Source organism: Notechis scutatus, chromosome 1 (genome assembly GCF_049901735.1).
Source record: "Notechis scutatus isolate UNSWTSFEM ecotype Mainland chromosome 1, rNotScu1.2, whole genome shotgun sequence".
NCBI lineage: Eukaryota > Metazoa > Chordata > Lepidosauria > Squamata > Elapidae > Notechis > Notechis scutatus.
The window spans coordinates 313,827,556-313,847,764 of NC_142009.1; the positions used below are offsets into that span (position 1 = coordinate 313,827,556).

The 20,209-nt window shown below is 40.3% G+C and overlaps 1 protein-coding gene across 4 annotated transcripts in view; it reads right to left on the bottom strand.

The window, feature by feature from the left end:
* The window catches only part of SYT16 (synaptotagmin 16), a 105,182-nt gene that overhangs the window by 76,925 nt on the left and 8,048 nt on the right, over positions 1–20,209 (bottom strand). The window lies entirely within an intron of this gene.

Below are 20,209 nucleotides of genomic sequence, written 5' to 3' on the forward strand. Positions count from 1 at the left end.
ATGTTTACAATAGAAAAGGTAAAACGAAAGGCTTTCACTTGCAAATATAATTGTCCAGACCTTCACCAATCATTACTTCACCCAAAAGCTGTATTATTTCTTACTTCTGAGGTTCTAAGGCCAAGGAACTGCACACACTTTCAGTGCATTATTACACACCTGGGACAATGTGTTCAAAAAGAAATGACAAGGTATTTATCATCGGATCATCGATTTGCCATGCAGAAGAAAAAGTACAGAAGGCTAAATTAATTTAGCAAAGATTTAGTTTCTTTTTCCTCCCACAAGCATCACTTACAAAAGACATCTGGGGTATCTATATTTAACAGAGAACCTGGGAGGGGGGGACTTACAATATTTCAGAAGAGACTTTACCTCTCTTCCAAATCTTTCTTAATTACAAAATTATTCTGGGCGGGGCAATTTAGAAACAAGGCTCACTGTTCAGGTTCAAGATGGCTGAAAGCTAGAAGTGTGTGAATTCTAGAAGCCCCGGTGCCATTCAGAATGCCAAAACCAGACAAGACCATTTAAACCAGGGGTGTCCAACCTTGGCAACTTTAAGACATGTGGACTTCAACTCCCAGAATTCCTCAGCTTTGCTGGCTGAGGAATTCTGGGAGTTGAAGTCCACAAGTCTTAAAGTTGCCAAGGTTGGACACCCCTGGTTTAAACCAAGACGTGCATCCTATCGCACTCTTTAGGGGTGGGCTTCAAAAATTTCAGCAACGGGTTTGCTGCCTGGTTGCTGAGTGAGCGTGGGCATGCTGGACGTGGCCTAGTTGGCCTCCTGCACCACTGCGGGTGGGGGGCGGAGGAGTAGAGAAGTATAATATTTTGAACATAAAATGTGCATTTATGAACACAAAACATCTAAGTAGCAAGTAAAATCCTGAAGTCCAAATCTGCCTCCGATCAATGTGGTTAAAAGATCTGAAATTTACGTTGTCTTATAACTTAAAAGAAAACTTTTCAAAAATGTCTGGTGTATAAAGGTACTTCTAGACGCTGTTGAAAACGTGCAAAACACCAAGGAACATTTATCTATAGGCTTGTGAAAAAGCAAAAACATACTGGGTAGAAATACAAACTGTGGTGATGCAAAGATCAGTTTTATGTACGGTAACTGCAGAGAGGATATTATGAGCACAAAGATGGAAGTCTGCAGAAATACCAGTAATGGAAGAAAGGATTGTGAAGATAGCTGAGTTTGCAGAAATGGTTAAATTGACTAGTTTGATCAAGGAGAGAAGTACAATTACTTTTATAAAAAAAAGAACCTGGAAATCCTTTATAGACTTTATGCTGAAAACGGATAAAAATGAACTGCTGATTTCAGGATTTATTGATTTTAAAAGTTTTTTTATGGGAAGAGGGAATTGGGGCCAGAGGAAGTGGCCTTGAATTAAATTGTTGCCAAACCTCTAAGTCAGCTCTTCAGAGTTCTGAAACAGACTAGCCAACTGAGGTTCTTCTAGAAGCTGGCACACATTTACTGTCAGGAATAATGACAAAAGTATAGATTGGACACGGGGTTGGGTACCTGGTATCTGTTGCTTACAATCATGAGACAAATGGCCTTGCTGAAAAAGTTTAATGGAACTTTGGGAACTATCTTTAGCAAATGCATTAAAGGAATGATGTAATAACTGGGACTTGATGTTGTCCTACGAGTCGCTGTTAGTTTACAGGCAGTGCCACACTTGTGTCTTGAGTTCTTCTCCTTTGCTCTTGTGTACATAAGAAATTCAGAAAGGATCAGAAGAATTTATGTGAAAAGAGGCAACATAGTCCAGGTATGGGAGCCATGGGGTGGGGGGAAACTTGCCTCAATTAATTCATTGTAATTCTGGCTGAGGATTTATCCTTATAGTTTTTAGTTGTAGCCAAGATTAGCTTTAAAAATGCTTGTGAAATCCATGTGGTTCTTGATTTTTTGGTTTATCAGCTATATAGGGCATCAAGGTTAGTCCAAAACCAGAAGAAAGGAAGAAAATGAAAAGCCTGGATGTTCAATTACAGAAATACGGTTTTCGGATAAATTTATTCGATTTGAAAACAGGGAGGTGTGAAAGAAACCAAAATGAACATAAGACTCAAGGGGAAACGATTTCAAGCTCCACTTGTTATTACAGACATATGTAGTAATATTTTCATCATCATCACAATGTTTTTCCCATAAGTGCAGGGGGGGGTCTGTTTTTTGGGTCAACAAGCACCATTTTGCAAGATCAGAGGCAGCATTTGGGTCCAACTGGACATTTTTCATGTCTGCATTTATTGTATCTTGCCTTCTTTGCTTCAGCCTTCCATGCCTTCCACATGCATAAGTATATTTCAGATCTCTAATAGTTGACAGCAGAAACAGAATGCCCTTAGATCAATACAAGAATCACTGCTTTTTCTTTCTGTGTTTTATTTATGTGACAAGCAGAAAATATTAAAGGGAAAGAAGGTACCTCAAGAGTTAATCAATCAAAACTAAACCCGCCACTCTAGATAGTGAGCAGAAGGAAAGCTCAGAAAACTCAACACCAGAGTGACTAATCAGAAGCACTAAGGCAGGGGTATCAAACTCGCAATGACAGGTTGTCACATGACATATTGCAAGTTTTCCCCCCTTCACTAAATCAAGGGTGGGTGTGTCCAGGGCATGACGCATCCAGCCCACGAGTTTGACTCCCCTTCACTAAGGCATTTCTCTCTTTCAGGTGAGTTTTTAAATTGGGTGGGGGCTGCTAAATTTTGGTCTTTGTTCTTTTTCCCTTCTATCATAACCAAATAGCTGGCTTCCTATATTGACTTCTATCAAGTCAGAAATGAAGTCCAAGATAGACAAAAGTTGGAGAACCAGAAGAAAATAGGCATCTAAAGGAAAAAATGGGGCTACATAAGAATTAAGATCTTTTTTTTAAAAAAAAAAAAAAATTGAACGTATGGGTTGATTTGAGCTATTTCTTGGCATTCTCAGTCTTTGTTTTATCTTTATGATGAGTATATTTAGATATGTTTTCACTCCTGGAAGGTTAAAGTGTACATGAATCATGAGCTTTTCATTTCCTTTTCTCCCACAGCCTTCCATTTTCAGTCAACTCCCAATCTTACTTTGCAGCATGGAACCAGCATCCTCATAATGAAAAGGAGCCTACCATACATCCCAGCCATCCTGCTAGTTTCAGAGAGTCTAGAGTGGCGTTTGTTCATCTTAGCAGCTTTAAGATACGTGGATTCCAATTCCCGGAATTCCCCAGTCACAGTCTACAATATGGAAAATTTCCCTTCCTCTAGAATAATGGTTCAAAGGGGCATTTTCTCTGCAAAGATGGTATCACTTCCCAAACAGATCCTCTCTCACAACACTCTAAGAAAGTGATTAGGGGGCGGGAGACTGAAACGTTTGAAGAACGGTTGCAGGAATTGGGTTTATCTAATCTATGAAAAGAAGGACTAGGGGGTGACATGACAGCAGTGTTTCAATAGTGGAGCGGCCGCCACAAAGAGGAGGCGGTCAACCTATTTTCCAAAGCACCAGAAGGCAAGACAAGAAACAATGGATTGAAACTAATCAAGGAGAGAAATCAACCAAGAACTAAGGAGAAATTTCCTAACAGTGAGAACAATTAACCAGTGGATCGGCTTGCTTTCAGAGGTTGTGGGTGCCCCATCACTGGAGGCTTTTAAGAAGAGACTGGACAGTCACTGGTCTGGAATGGTATAGGGCAGTGATGGCTAACCTTTTTGTCATCGCGTGCCTGCACCCATAATGCAATGCGCACGCAACCCCCCCCCCACGCGCATGTGTGCGTGATCCCTCTGCCTCCCTGCATATGCACACGCGCCCCCCATGTGCCTCTGTGCACGTGCACGCATCTCCCACATGCGACCCACCCCCACACGCATGCACAGCACATACCTGATGATCAGCTGGCTGGTGGGAGGCGAGTGCGCATGCGCAGTGGACCTGATCCGGGGCAACAGCTTGTGTGCCAGCAGAGATGGCTCTGCGTGCCACTTCTGGCACACGTGCCATAGGTTCGCCATCATGGGTATATAGTGTCTCCTGCTTGTGCAGGGTGTTAGAATAGAAGACCTCCAAAGTCCCTTTTAACTCTGTTATTCTGATAAAGTGTCACAGTAGTTATTATAGGGGTGGGCTTAAAAACACTGCTTGAGGGAAACAGAGGAGCCAATCTACCACATCCCTACTTGTGTGTGCAAGCATGTGTTCCATTACAAATGTCAAACCGTGGCTTGTAGCAAGCACCCTTTACAAAAGGATGCTGAGAACAAATATTAACCTTGAATGGCTAAGAGAGCAACCAGCATGCAGATATAGTCAGCAAGAACTGGATAGTTAATGGTTAGCAGTCACAGGCTTCATCAGCTCACCATGATTATCTTCATGTTACACAAAGAATCTAACTGCTGAAACCACAATAAGTCAGCTCCTAAGTAAGCTGCATGCAGAGAAGACGACATGGGAACTTTCTCTGAAGGAGCAAGTTGAGCGTAGGAGTAAAAATATATAAACAAAATCATACAGACTGTGGGAGTTCTACTTCTTTGGCCAGCTTTTAACTACTGAAATTAATAAGGAAGAGGGGGAAAACCTGGCATGTTCACCCAGGGAGTTGGCTTTCTTTCAAATTTCAGAAAGCAAGGAAAGATAAATGCAACCGTTTATACAACACATCTGTCTCTTTTGGAGGAAGGCCAGAGTGAGCCTTCAATATCTTCAGAAGAACGAATAGGAAATCAATCCACAAGACATCCATTTAATCTTACAGATGCACCTTGGCAACAGACCTTTTTATAGTTGCTCTGAAGGCAAATTCGTTGCTTTTCCTGGGCTCAGATGGGTTGACACGTGCGCTCAACCCATGAAATTCTAACTGTTCTGTTGAGCGGGAAGCAGAATGATGTTACCTGGGTAACCATGCCTTTCGTGAAAGGATGTTTGATTTTTTATATAAAAAAAAACAATAATAAGCCTAATAGCCAAAAGGGCAAAGATTTCTGAGACAATCGCCATAAAGATTTCTTTTAAAATAACAGCTTGACATTTAAAAGCAGTAACGGAGAAAAGAGACAGATTTTACTATTGGTTAATGGTTGACATATATATGAACACCAAGAAGCCCTTTGACACAAATCTAGATGGTTTCAACTGGTCCCAGAACACAATTCAAAATGAGAAGTATAAAAATAATCCTGGATGAGGATTTCATGAATTCATTAATTAAGGACAATTTATTTGTCCTTAATAGACAAAGGCTCGCAGGAGTCTTACTTAACGAAGAGGCAGAGCCCGACTTCATGTTACACTTGTCCTGGGAAAATGTCAAAAGCTACTTGAGATAGGTGTACAGGAATTTTGTTGTTGTTCTATTTAATTCTCCTTTATAAGTTTGTTTTTCCTTGAGGTTTTAAGATGAAAAGCAGGAACAATCTGCTGCTAAGATAAAGCAGGAGAACTGTATGGAACAGAAGCCAGTCTTCAGTGTTCTCTATTCATGTAGGGTCTTCAGCATTCTGAGCTAGATTTCAGGTGATTCTTTTCCATTCTCCAAGAGTAGAATATGTATCTCAATTAGCTTTCAATGGGACTTACTTCCCAAATAGTACATATTTGGGGTTGCAGTATCTGCCTTTGGAAGTTTCTATTTAAACATTCCAACCTTCAGAGGCAATCACATGTTGCTTTCCAAGAAAAGGAAATATACTGCAGGGTATCAACATAGACAAAGTGGTAGATAAGATACACACATACAAACACACTAGTACCAATAAAAGCAAAGCTTATATTTCAAGGGTTAAATCTTTAGGAAGATTCAAAAGCTGCTTCAAAGGCTGTTCACTACATTGAGAAAACAATATAATGCTTCAGGATAAATCCAGTTCTTAGTAACTTCATGGAAATGTTTATGTTCTCTTGATAGGAATATTCTCTTGACAGGAATGTAAAAGTAATTTGCTACAGTCTTTTGTTCTCCACAGAACTCTATTTTGTCCCCAATATGTACTTCTAGGAAAAATCACCAAACCCTTGGTGAGAACACCTAGCTCTATTCACTTAAGTTAAGTGGTTGAAGAGCTGGACCTCTGTCCAGGGGTGGGATTCAAATTTTTTAACAACCGGTTCTGTGGGTGTGGCTTAGTTGGTGGGCATGGCTTGGTGGTCATGTTATTGGCTGGGCGTGGCCAACTCAATATCACTCACATCGAGGCACACATCTCCTTGCCTGGCCTCTCGTAACTGTGGGGATGCTGCAACAATTGTAAGTGTGAAAAATGGTCATAAGTCACTTTTTTCAGTGCCATTGTAACTTTGAATGGTCACTCCACACAAAAAAAGTACCAGCAAAGGAGGGAAAAAAAACTCCAGAGAAGTTCCTGAGACAGGAAGTCTAGTCCTGCCAAGAATGTAATAAGGAGAGGAGGTTTCTGTAAGCAACACCAGAATGTTTCCTTCCTGCCTTCCTTACAGGATTAGGCCAGTAATTTCTTCTAACAACCGGTTCTCCGAACTACTTAGAATGTTCACAACCTGTTCTAGCGAATAGGTGCGAACTGGTAGAATCCCACCCCTGCCTCTGTCTGGAGCAGCAATTGGTTAGATGAGGACTACAAATTGAAACTGGATTCTGATGAGATAAAGAAAGTGAAAAGAGAACTGATCCTGGATGGGGCTGAATTCTATTAATACCACAAATATGTGTAATGGAAGCAGTTTGGGATTCACTGTTATTATTAAAGAGTCAGGGGCCGTAGGAGTTAGGACCTGCTCATTTTTAAGCTCTTGATGTCAACAGTAGTAAGGTTGTTTGGATGGGCATTATTAGTGTAATTTGTTCTAAGGTGCATTACAGCACTTTTTTATTTGAATTTATTAGCCACTCAACTCCAATGGACTCAGCACTGCAACAAAATACTACATCTCAATGATTTGGTTGCATGCAATCAGCATTGATTGGCTATTCATTTTAAAGTTTTCTTCAAAATACTGTTGGATCCTGTAAAGCCCTAAGTGCTAGATGTCCATGAACTGTTCAGTGCCTTTTCCAATAAGCCTTTAAGATCTCTGTGGATGCTTTGCTCATGATAGGCAACATCAATTTCATGTCATGTTACTTTAAAATGCACCCTGGCTTATTCAGAAATGTACTGTTTTCATAGTTAACAAACTTAGAATATTGCATTTGTATCTTTACAAAAATACTCCCTGATCCTCAAATGAAGAACTATTTAAAATTGTACAAGGATCATGTTGGAAAGGCCATTTAGACCCGAGTGCAAAAACTCAAATGAAAGCATGTCAAGCAAGTCTGAATACTAAATATGCCTTTCAGTAGTTTGACAGAATAAATGAGTACATATAACTCATGACCAATGATTATGCTGAAGCAGTAAAAGTATGCAATAAAGCATGTGCATGATGAGTAAACCATGTGCAATGATCAATAGTCACTCAAAAGCCATTCACGTTATCAGCAAAATCCACAAGGCATCAATGAAGCCCAGCAAGGCCCAAGACTTGTTCCTAGCTTAGGAAGATACAAATGAAGAGAGTTGGCATTACAGCTTAAATATGGAAAAGACTGCTTGCTCATTGCATGGCTGACAATCCTCAAGGATTACAATTTCCTTGCTACTGGCACAACCTGTACTCTTTCCCCCCATCAATAAAACAATTTAAAGCCAGAGTATTTTCTTTCAAGAAACCCAATAAAAGTGCAACTTAGACTCTTCTGAGGAAGAGTTCCAAGGAAAATACAAACTACTGATGGTCTGATTTCAGAACTTTAAACCAGCATCTCTATTTCCTTTAGCTCTTAGATGAACAGCACTCTCCTCTCCCTCCCCTCCAGCGAGTAACATCTCGTCGAGTCAATTTAATGTTGCATTTAGAGCCCTCCTGCTCCATACACCATTGATTTTTATTTTAAACAATACAAGACAGTCATTCTGCCGCTTCCAATCAATGCAAAGATGTTTATGCTGGGCACATAAAAGCTTTCTCTGCTATAGAGAGAGAATTGCTCTCAGCAAGGAGCTTGCCGATAATTGCCAACGTTGTGGGATTATGTATTTCTTATTCTGTAACTCTGCAATTTACAGGAAAGACCAGCCAATCTTGACCAAGCAGCCTGCTAGACTATAACCACCAAATAAAGCAAGGAAGAAGTCTGAAATCCCCATAGGATCCAAATTAAAGTGTGGCTTCCTGCTGACTGCTTCATATATCTTTGCATAAGGGCATAGCTACTCTAACCGCAACATTGAGTAAGCAGCAGTTACAGCTTCAAGAGGCTTCGGAAAATAAGAAACATGAGCATCCCCCTCTAGTGGAAGCATAATGTAAGTTGCTAAAACTTGAAAATTGCTAAAAAAAATTAATGTACAGGATATGATTGCTGCCACTTCTTAGATATGGGCTGAAAACTGAAGAATTGTTTACCTGTGGAGATAACATCATAGCTCATGGCCACTCACATAAAGTGGAGCTGATTAATAGCTTAATGAAAATCTAAAGATCTGTATAATTCTCACCCTACTCTATTTTTTGAAGTAAGTGTCAACTAGCACATTTTCTGGAGCTAAGATGGATAGACCAGTAAGAATGGGGCATTGCTCTAAAAGGATAATGTGGAATTGAAATTCAAATCTAATCATGATGTATAATAATATAATATGACATGGAAAGTTGATTAATATAATTTGAATGTAAATTTAAAACTAAGAGGAAAAGACTATAGACATTATGCACAAGAAATATGTACCAACTGACACACTGTACAATTGAAAGAAGGTTTAATTTGTTGTTTTATGTTTGTTTGTTTATGTTTGTTTAAAAAAAGATGGATAGACCATGGTTAGGACTTAGACTGGAGATCATAGAACATGTCTGTAAATGTTCTGACCCAAACCTTGTTCCAAGGAAACAAACACGAAATAGAGGTAACAGCAAAACCTTTTAATGATTCTTTATGAATTCTGTTCCTTCACGGTTAAAAGGCTGTTTCAAACTAATTGTGTCTGATAAGAACGAGCCTTGCCAAGGCTGTGCAAGGCTGCCAAGAACACTAAAGTTTCTAAGAAATATTTCAAACACAAAGAGTCTCTAAACACCAACCAAGATATTCCGAACGTCCACCAGGCTTGACTGCAAAAACTTCTTTGCTTCCTGCAAAGAACTCTGGTTTTTCAGCTGGCTTTTACCGTGTTTCTCATATAATAAAGCCGGGTCTTATTTTTTTTTTTGAGCCCCGAAAAAATGGCTAGGCCGTCTTTTCGGGGGTGACTTAATTTTCCCCCCCTTGCATCTTCAGGCGGGCCGGCGGTGACAGCTTGGATGTTGACCTCGGCGTTGGTGGGGCACTTCATATCGGGGTCAATGCAGGCAGCACCATATCCGGGTGTGCAACAAAAGTACTTCCTAACGGCAAGCCCCACCACCATTCCCCCCCATTTTGCATGTTTTAATATAGGCCTTAATTTGGGGGGAGGGGCTTAATTTCATTTCATGCCTATAAAACATGCTGGGACTTCCTATTGGGGGAGGCCGTATTGTTGGAGAAACAGGGTATCTCTTAAGCGAGGGGCCATTACCTTGCATCCTTACTCCAGAGTCACCCGTGCTGCTGCAGCTGCTCTTTCCTTCGAGCAGCCCTGGGCACAGCCTCCTTGGGGACCTCTTCTGCTGCCAGCCTCTACAATCTCTGAAGGCAGCATTCCACTCCCTGAGGGTCCTGGCCCCATCCCTTCATCACATGCAGTCCCCTCATTTGAGTCCTCACTCTCCGAGACCTCAGCCGCCTGCACCTGCTGCCGGCGAACCCAGGCATGATATTCCCCTCTGAAAAAAAATCGGGGCCGGCCAAAGAGACCCCTCCCACCGCGCGCCAAGAAATCGCTGCCCAGCTCCCTTTTCCTGCCGCTCAGCGGCCTCCACTCGCACCGCCCGCCCGCCCGGGCTCCGCTCGCACCGCCTGCCCGCCCGGGCTCCGCCGCACCGCCCGCCCAGGCTCCGCCGCACCGCCCGCCCAGGCTCCGCTCGCACCGCCCGCCCGGGCTCCGCCGCACCACCCGCCCACCCGGGCTCCGCTCGTACCGCCCGCCCACCCGGGCTCCACTCAGGTATCCGGCTGGGGCTGTCAGGAGTTGCTACCGCGGCGCGGCTTGCGCTCCAGTCCCGCGTGCCTCGGGAAGGGAAAGGCAAAACCAGGAGCCGCTGCTGCCATTGCAAAGCGCCGCCGCGGCTCTTCCTTTGCCTTTCCCTTCCTGATTCCCAAAAAAATCAGAATTCCGATTTTAATCGGAAGAATATCATGTCTGCGAACCACAACACTAAGCCAGACTGGAAATAGAAGGATAGCCCTGAACAGTGTTTCTCAACCATGGTAACTTTAAGATGCTTGGACTTCAACTCCAAAAATTCCCCAGCCAGCATAGCCCTGGAGGAATTGGGTCCAACCAGTGGCGTCCACAACCAACTTCAGTGACACCAAAAGAATGCTAAGAATGAATATTTGCATCCCAGTGTCTGATGCAACCACATCAGTCACCTCACTTGGATCATGATATTGTCAGGCACGTTGCGCTATGTATATGCTTGAAGGCATCTCTATGTTTTACTGGTTCTTACACAGTATTTCGGACCTGTCTATGAGTGTACTGAATTTATATTTTACCGACAAAGGAATAAAGGGAGACTAGTATAGATCTATTTCAAGCTATTTAGCTCTCGTCAGTTAGCCATACTCTTTCTGGGATTCGAACCTGGGCTACTTGCATATCAGGGAGATGTCTTTCAATGTGTTGCAAAGTTAAGAGTCAGTATTATTACAACAGAAACAACCTTAAACAAAGCAAGCTTAATACCAAATGCTCTGGAACGCTTACCTTCCTTTAAAGTCAAAGGTTTTTTTTACATATACCGGTAATATTCAAACGCGCATGCATGCAACAGCCACATTTCACAATGCAGATAACCAACTGCAAGATCATGATGCCACACCTCATGGGCATAAGTTGGTCCATAGGTAAATTCTGTCCTGGAACCTGTTTCACAGGAATGAGCCTGATGTTACTGCATCATTAATTGATTGACTGAGTGAGTGAATACATTTGTATGCTGCCCATGTCCAATGGTGCTTTTTCAAGAGGCAACTGGACTTCCTTTGTTTTTCCTTGAAGACATCTCACTTCTCATCCAAGAAGCTTCTTCAGTTCTGACAGAAGTTCAGAACTGAAGAAGTTTCTTAGATGAAAAACACGTCTTCAAAGAAAAACACAGCCCAGTACCTTTTGAAAAAGCATCTTTGGCACAACTGAGAATCCCCATAGACATGCAATGCCCGTGTCAGTCTGAAAAGCAGCTTTGGTCAGCTTATTGCTCATTGATTTATCACCCACCCTCCTAATATTACCACATCAGAAACATCTGACTCGCCTCACCCACAACGAAAAATGGATGGTAAAGATGATGGAGTTTGCATGTATGACAAAACTGACTGTCTTAAAGAGAAGAACTTATTAACCTTTGTTGAAATGGAAAACGAAACTTTGATTTTAGGTTTTGATAACTAACTTGACTTTGTTGTTATAGAAATGGTCTGAAATAATAGAAATGTAAAGCAAAATGTTAAGGCTATAACTTTTCCTGTACTCTGCACTGAAAAAAAAAATCAGAAGTCATCACCTTTTCTTTTCTTTTTCTGCATCTTTTGTTTTCTTCCCTTCCCCCCCCCCCCCTTGTCTCTATAGCTAGTCCTCGATTTACAACAGTTTGTGACTGTCCAAAGTTACAATGGCACTGAAAAAAATGACTGATGACCAGTTTTCACACTTACGACCGTTACAGCATCCCCATGGCCATGTGATGAAAATTCAGATGCTTGGCAATTGACTCATATTCATGATGGTTGCAGTGTCTTGGGGTCATGTAATCACCATTTGCAACCTTTGGGCAAGCAAAGAAGCTCTAGTTGGTGCAAAATGCAGCAGCCCTCATGGTTTTATGCAGACCCCAGTGCGCTCATGTGTCACCTCTCCTGCAGGAGCTCATTGGTTACCGATTTGCTTCCAGGTGCAATTCAAGGTGCTGGTTGTCACCTTTAAAGCCCTTCATGGCTTGGGTCCGGGTTATCTGAGGGAACGTCTCTTGCCAGTGACATCTACCCAACCCAATAGAGCAAGGAGGCAGGGAATGTTGCGGGTCCCACCCCTGAGGGAGATACACCTGGTGGGACCCAGAAGAAGGGCCTTCTCCATGGTGGCTCCCTCTCTCTGGAACATCATTCCCCCAGAGATTAGAATAGCCCCCTCACTAATACTCTTCCGAAAGGCACTGAAGACCTGGTTTTGCCAGCGGGCCTGGGGAATCCAGAGAAGGATGGCTAGTGTTATCTGCTGTCATTGGGGTGGAGAATGGGAGTTGGGTTTTTTTGTTTTCCCAAATGTTGTTCTATTGTACTCTACTAATTTATTTGATTCTTTTTGTTAGTTTTTATTTTTATTTTTAAATATGGTTTTACATTATTTAAGCCACCTCGAGTCGCCTTGGGCGAATAGGCGGCAATATAAATAAAATAAAATAAAATAAATAAATAAAGTCAATAGGGAAGCCAGATTCAATTAACAAGTTTGACTAATTTAACAACTACAGTGATTCACTTAGCAACTGTGGCAAGAAAGGTTGTAAAATGGGGCTAAATTGCTAGGTGGGTATCTCTGTTTTGAAACAGCTTTGCAACTCAAAAGTTGACTAAGGAGTGAGATGGCAGGTAGTCCTTGGCTTAGGACATTCAGATGCTTGGCAACTGGCATTTATTTATAACAATTGCCATTGATTGTCCTAGGCTCATGTGATTGATCTCCTTTTGTAACCTTCTGACAAGGAAAATCAAATTCACTTAATAACGTGTTACCAATTTAACAACTCAATTGTGGTCACAAGTCAAGGGCTACCTTTATTTGGCCAGTGTTTACAAATTCACCTAGCACATAAAGGGAAAGTTATTGCCCAATTGGATTAAAACAAAATGTACAAAATTTGCTTTTAAAAGTACCAATGGTCAGGTTTCTTGTCTTTTTCCATAATTAAACAAAATCAAATGAAATCAGACTCATATTGCCAAAGGAACAAAATTATGTAAAATTTAAAAATTATGCAACTTTTATATATATATATATATTAATATATAATTTAATCCTCTGGTCAATTTGTACAGAAATTTGCAAACCAAAATACACTTACGTTTTCTAATGCTGCCAATCATATATCGGTCCTCTACAATAAAGTCTGCATAGTAATATTTCATTATTCCTAAGAATCAAATATCAATTCTGGAGACAATAATTTTTCACAGGTGAATTTGTCCCTGCTAATTACACTCATCCACCACAACATATTCAAAGTTCCTTCTGTAAACTACTGGCCTAATACAAACTCCACTTAAGGGTTTCTTCTTTGATTTTAATCCTTTATGCACTATTTACTAAAGAGAGGCAGCTTATTTAAAGTGGAAGGCTCTTATACTGACCTCTAGTGGTTCACTACGAAATCATCTATTTGAGACTTCCAACCACTTCTGAAAAACCTTACCATGCGACTTGTCCAGGCATTCTCCAAGAATTAGACACAATGGAACAGAAAAATTAAATTATTTTTTTAAAAAATATCTAATATGTACATTTCTTTAAGGAAAATTATATTTTATCCCAGTTTGCTAAAAGGCCGGAACCCCTCTTCCCTTTCTCTGAGACTTCTTAGCCATTAGCTGAACTACTTTGATGCAACAGAAGCTTGGTTGTTTAAAACAGTAAAATTTTCCAATAGGAAAATAACTGGCAGTTACATCACAGCTCTGGAAGATGGAACCAAACTCAAGAATGGATCGCTCTTTATCTCTCTTTAGCCTCCTTTCTCTATCATCCAGATGTCCTTTTTCTGTTTCTTCCATAGACAGAAAAAACTTCCCTATACTACCCTAAAATAAGACCTACCCCGAAAAGAAGCCCTCACCTGATTTTTAGCATACTTCTAATATAAGCCCTACCCAAAAAATAAGTCCGAGTTAAGGTCATCATCAGTGGGGGGCATGGCCAGCATTGGAGGCAGCAAGGGGCCGACGGTGTCTGGCAGCAGCCGCAGCCTGCACAGCATAGGTGAGTTGATTGCCTGTCCAAGCAGCAGGCAGAGGCACACGATCTGGACGCATCATGCAGGAAAGCCGAGAGTTGGTGGGCCGAAGCAGGTGGGCAGCCATGGGAGGCTCGCACAGCAGCCCCGGCAGCAGACAGGCATGGGGGGAAGGCAGGTGATCCCGACATGCTGCATGGGCCACAAGAAAGCCAAGAGACGCAAAGATGAGCCTCCATGCCCACCTTCCCACTGCGCCCCACCATTGCCTGCTCCATTGTGGCTGCAAGCAAGCAGAAGAAGTGGGCCTCCTGTACATGGGGAAAAAAATAAGACATCCCCAAAATTAAGCCCTAGTGCTTATTTTAGACTAGGTCTTATTTTTGAGAAAACATAGAAGAACATCCATAAAGATCAGTTCGCTCTACAGATAATGGATTGTTTGGGTGTTTTTTTCTCTGACCACTTTATCCCCTTTTTCTCCTGCTGATCACAGTGGAGCTTCACATTGTGACAGGGGTGGTAGCATAAGCTAATCAGTTTCAAGATCCTACCAAGGGAAGCAAGGAGTCACACAAATCTTACAAGTTGCCTTTCTCTATGTAAATAAAGCTAACAAATATAAATGCCTTCAACATCTGAGCTACCTTAATAGTTTAGCAAGCTAGGGTCTTGTTCTCCATGCAACTCCTTGCAAATTGTTCATTACTGACTTGGACACAAGCTTTCTCTTCAATGACATCTACAGTGTGGAATAACCATAAAAGAGAGTCCCTGAAATTAATGCATTTTAAATGTCTTTAAAAACCATCTATTAGTCTCCATCCGCTAATATTTGTTACTTGTTTTAAAAATATTGTGCACATTTTTCTTTGTTGTTTTTTTCCTCCTGCTTTTATAGACCTAAATTTGTATTGTATTTTTATTGCTACTGGAAATAGTTTTAGGATTATTCAAATAAGAAGTGGTATATCAGTACTCTTCTGGAGAAAATATATATGCAGTCACTAAGAAATGACAAATGGCACAAAACAACAACCATCAACACTATATATATATAGTGATTTCAATGTGACAAATATATATATGATTTCAATGTGACAAATATGTAACATTCTGTGAAATACATTATACAGAAATATTTATTATTCTCTACAAAGGCAGTTTGATTCCAATGCTGTCCTTCTGTGCAATTAAAGGAACAGATTTTGCTTTCACATGCCAGTCTGTCCCTGTTAAATAGAATTATTTTTATTTCAATACTGAATCAGTTAGTTTTAGCACACTGTATCCTGAAATAATTTGAAAAAAGAAGCAAAACAGCAGATTCTCATCAAATACTGATTTCATTAGAAGAGAATATAGGTAGCTCAAAAGTGGAATCCTTGTGGAATACTCTAAGTGGAATACTCTAAGAGTTTGGTTGTTTGCCTGCAGATGTTTCATTAACTGACAAGGTAACTTCCTCAGTACAGTCAAGGCAAATTGGCAAAAAATAAGAGTCAACAGACTTTAAGAGGGGCTGGACTTAGGTCTCTTCCAGGGGCATAGGGACTGATGATACGTTTGACCCCACCCTCAAGCTCAGCCTGGTCATCTCCTACAAGTTCTCTTCTAAAGCCCAGGAATTTACTTGGGAGACTGGAAGAAGTAGATGCTTTCCACGTTGAAAATACAGCTTTTCCTGCCAGGAGTTGTAGTCCTAGAACTGTGCAAGAAACTTATATGTTATTTCCAGCACTGATACAAAAATGCCAAAGTTAGATATCCTTTTCAGTCTGTGCTTCAAGATGTTCAAAGACTCTTAGAGCAGACTTCAAGCTTTTGGGAGGGTGGAGTTGAAAGACATTGTGGCTATACTTTCTACCCACCGTCAAGCTGGTGGCCATCTGGAAACCTGCCACAAATTGTAGTTCAGGATCTGAAGCAAGAAGTTTAAATATACTGAAACAAGAATATATATTTAAAAACTATCAAAAACAAAGAGGGGAGAAAGAAAATGAAAGGTGGGTTTTTTGATACTATCATATCTCAAAAAATGTTGACATTTATCAAAACTTATTTGAAAACACAACTGAGGCTAAGGATCATAGATAAAATAAATTATGAAATAATCAACAGAATCCATCATGAGCCATTTGCAAATCTGGTTTTACTCAGACTTTCATCAATAAATGCACTCTATTTGTGAATGCTTTCCACATCATGATCATTTCTAATACCTATTTCCACACTAATAATTTGGAGCCAAAGCCACAGACCCTCAAAACGCTGAAGTCACCATGAGCCAGTTCAAAACCTATATACCATCTGTCCAATTTCTAGCAAATTGAAGAATTGGACAAGAGGAGGAAGGATAGAAAGTTGTACTCACCAATCGATCTACCTCTACATTCTACCTGACTGCCATCAGATCTAAATCTCTGTGATCCCAGACCATCAGTAGTGGTTGAAGACTGATTTTATTTCTAGTTGTGTTGTGGTGTATCTGAAACTAAACTTTGTTTTTGCTACAACAAGCCTCAGGAGGGCTGGTTTCCTATTAGCAAGAACTCTTGCATCACCCAGGTTTTCCAGCTTCTGGATTCAATGCAGCATTTTCCCGCTCCAGGTGAAGAAATAAGTACTACTGAATCCTACCATCCATGGGATGCTATTCCCATTCTCTATTCTCACCCCATTCTATAAGGACATCACTGAACAAATGCAGACAAATGAATTTACAAAATGATATAGAAGAGGCAGAGCACTGACTGAATGCCAGTTTATCCACTCTTCAGTTGGGTCAACTAGAAAAAGGCATCAATTGGTTCATGGTGATCTCGGAGTTTTCAGAGTCTGTGGCCATGAAGACTTTAAATCAGGTTCAAATGCTTTTGTGCAACTAAGGACTGTAAATTATATTGACAGAGAGGCAGCCTCAATGAGATTTTAACAAGATGCACTGGCTTAAGGGCTACAGCAACAACAGCAAAAATACCAGTGCTGTAAATTTTAAACATCAATGGTTTCTTCATTTTTAAAAAACTCTATCTTTTGAGTGCATGTGCAATAATGAACTGCTACACATTTGACAGAAAAAGAACAAACGACTAAATGTACTGATTTTAATTAGAACTCTGATTATTATTGTATCATACATAGCTGCAATGGAATATGAAAGACTTCCAACTGGAAAAATTAAAAAAAACTGGCTAAACATTGGGTTCTTTCCAGCCACAAACGCATACAATTCTATTCTTAATTAAAGTACATCTCAGCTTTTTATTTCTAAACATTCACCAAAATGCTGAGATGCAAATTCAGAAAGCAGCGAATTAAAGCTAGATTAATTATTCATTTCTTATCTGCACTAGTCTTCCTATTGTTATTTTAGGGGAAACATTCATAGGAATACAAGCAATAATGGAAAAATTCAACTAAAAGATAGGGAATTTAATTCCACTTTAATTGTGAACAGTTGACCAAATACACCACTCAACAGACTTCCCATGGCATTCAAAGATATATTAAGTTAGTTCCATCTCATAATTGCAACACTGGTAGGGCAAAAATGTTCACATTACCAGGCAGGAGCTTTCACTTACTGGCAAGAACTAAATACTGTAAATTGAGTCATGTAGAGTTTTAAGACCCCAGGTCTTAAAATGCCATATCTGGCATCTTCAATTAAAGGAATTAAGTAGCATAACTGGAAGACTTTGCTGCTAGGCTGCATGGACCAACTGGTTTGCTCTGTATAGGGCTAATACTTTCATTACATGTGCCATCTAACGTAGAAGGGAATATGCAGGAGTGTCAGCAATAGCACCATTACTTCCCAGGCAGGAGGCAGCACAATTCAGAGAGGAGTGCACAGTCCTGAAGTGGATTGGGGAGGGAGGAAGATGCTCAGGGTAGCCACGCCCTAGAATTTCCCAGAATATATCTATTAGATTAGAAAGTTATATTTTAGTCTGGCAAGATTCTGACTGTTAGTTGTGATCAAGTAAAGAACTAAACTCGACTGGATCACACTGCGTTGTCTTTGAGCTTGGACAGAACATCACTAATTTCCATTTTTATTTCCCTGCAATATCGGATGCCTTTTCTTGTCTTTACATATTCAACATGAAGGTACTTCCATATAAAAATAATGGAAGCATATAGGGCCACAAAGACTATAGTTACAATCATGCCTTTCCTACTAGTTAATATAGAAACATGCCTGTATTAAGAGAATCCACAGATTATCCCAACTTCCCTGTACATACTTATATAGCAGAAGAGAGCTACATACAACCTATGTAATAATACATCAATGGGCCACTTAAGTGACCCCCTTCTACAAAATCTGAATCAGGATTTTCTCTCAAATATCATTCATTAAAAGATATAATCAAGCCTGTCTTACAAAAGTCACTGGTGAATGTTTATAAAAATGTTCTCTGCAGCCAAGCAGACTTTCTCAAATATGTTTATTATGTTGCATGAACTCAGTCACTGTAATTGATAAACCATGAGGTTTAGAACCATCCAATTGTAGATTATTCAATAAATCATATATAGACAACTCAAGGTTCAACCTAACATTTGAAAAAAAACGTAAATCAAACTTTGCAAATCACAAAGACTGGGTTTATTCAATACACCAAATCAAAACAAACCCAAGTTTGGCTTAGTGTTACTCTATGTATAAATTGCACTGCAAAAATCCTCAGCACATTCTATTATGGAGAACCAAATGTCTAAGTGGGACTGTAATGAATAATCTTTTTATGGAAACTATTCTTTGATTTGTTATAGTCTTCTGGAGACTTTTCCATTGTAGCTGTTCTTAATTTATTTTGTGTCAGAGTTGAAATGAAGGGAAAATACTCTGGATTATAAATTAAATCTAGCGATAGTTTATCGGCTGGAATTTTTATTATATAAGAAAAGAATATGTCAGCTTGAATAAAATGTTATTTTATGATTTAAATGTGTTGTAGCTGTCCAACTAATAGACAGCACCTTTAAGTTTGGGGCCTTTTAGGAAACAGGTGAGTTGTAGTTTGTTCAGAAATGGGGAAGTTCCAGAACAATAGAAAATATTAGAAGAATACATACAAAACAAGATGAAGGATACTCGTAGAAAACTGAAGAAACCATGAACTATAACACTCTGTTGTTTTCTTCTGTTAAAAGCAAAAGAAAGAAGGACAGCTGGTACCGTATCCTGGTAAAAAGGCTAGGATAGTGGCCAAATGAGAGAAAGGCCAACAAGCCACATGAATTTAATTATAAACAATATGAAGGACTACAACCCCATCACACTGACATGTCTCTAGTTCTGTGATGACTCGGGGCATGGCACAAGACAACCCAGCCAGATAATAAGTAGAGGTCCCTTTATTAGCTCCAACTTTGCCCCCAGTGTCCCGGTTACTTTCTGGTTTGGAGAAAAACTCTCCCGGGAACCTGCAACAGCCTTTGGCTGCAGATATTCCAATCCAAAATGGTGTAAACAGAAAACTTTAAACTATAAATCCAACAAAGCAAGATAAGGTAATAAATCTGCCAGGGCAAGATAAGGAGTTCCAGAAGTGAAGTAACAGGGTAGTAAATCAAACCAGTTGGGAGGATGCCAGGAACTCAGATAACAGCAGCAACATAAAATAAACTCAATGTTTGTTCCCTCACCCCTTTCCTAAGAGGTCTGTAGGGGGCGTGCATAAGCGCACCAACGTGCCTACCGTCCCTGTCCTATTGTTTCTCATATTCTTCTTTTATTTTTCTTATATGTACCCATTTCATGTATTCACAACTATGTATACACTTATACTTATTATCTTGTAAACAATTGGCAAATCAAATAAATAAATAAAATAAATAAAACGCCCCTCTCAACCAGTTCTCCTTTAAACTCCCTCCCCAGATGTGCCTCGTGAAGGGAATCAGGGCCCTTTCCTCCCTCATAAGCCATGCAACCCACATTGCTCTCTTCTCTGTTCTTCCCTGTGTGCCCTAGGATAAAGAGAAGGTGGGCCTTGGTTTTCCTCTGAACCTCCTCTCCCTTGCACTACCTCTTTCCTGCTCTTGCCCAGC